Consider the following 803-nt stretch of genomic DNA (forward strand, 5'->3'; position numbering starts at 1 on the left):
AATTCCAGTCGGCAAATTTAAATTTTCGCTAGTGCTGTGGAGCTTCAATCTTTGGCTATGTCTTAGGCTACTCAAATATTTTACGTTTTTGATACTAAATTAACATCTGAAGTATAATTTTTTATTGTTTTTATATTTTTCAATATATTTATTTTGTTTGTCAAAAATAAAAAAAAAATTTTAACGACACAATAGTCTTTGTTAGGCTTAACATCGACGAAAATTCAACGCGAAGCGACACGTAACGGATAAAAATTTTAACATCAATTTTTGTACATAAATTGGTTATCCGAAATATCAGTTATACGAACAACCCCAGTCCCCAATGGATTCGGAAAATCGACGCTCTACTGTATATTAATTGAATGAAAACGCGGTTTAAAATGGCGTTTCGTCGCTTTTTATTAATTAGAGACCCAAATAAAACAAATATTTGTGTTTTTCAAATAAATTTTCGTTTGTCTCTTTTATAATAAATGAATTTATCTATTTCTAACGGAACATTCCAATTTCCAACGCTGACTCAGCGCTGATCTCAACATTCGTTAAAATTCGTTCCTTTTTTCAACGTTAAGGTAGCGCTGCTGTCAGCGCTGACTCAACACACTCAGCACTCAACAGATATGTTGACTGCTACTTTCCAGTGAATTATGGGTAATTGGTAAGACATTTTAATGGAATCCATCTTGCTGAGAATGGAATTATGGGAACTAAGCACTTCGTACTCGAGTTGGAACGTCGTTGATGACGTCAAATTGTTGACTTCAACACTCAACACTCGCGTTGAAAATTGGAATGTCCCG

The sequence above is a fragment of the Centruroides sculpturatus genome, unplaced genomic scaffold (assembly GCF_000671375.1).
Source record: "Centruroides sculpturatus isolate CEXI.00-Female unplaced genomic scaffold, Cexi_2.0 scaffold14, whole genome shotgun sequence".
Taxonomy (NCBI): domain Eukaryota; kingdom Metazoa; phylum Arthropoda; class Arachnida; order Scorpiones; family Buthidae; genus Centruroides; species Centruroides sculpturatus.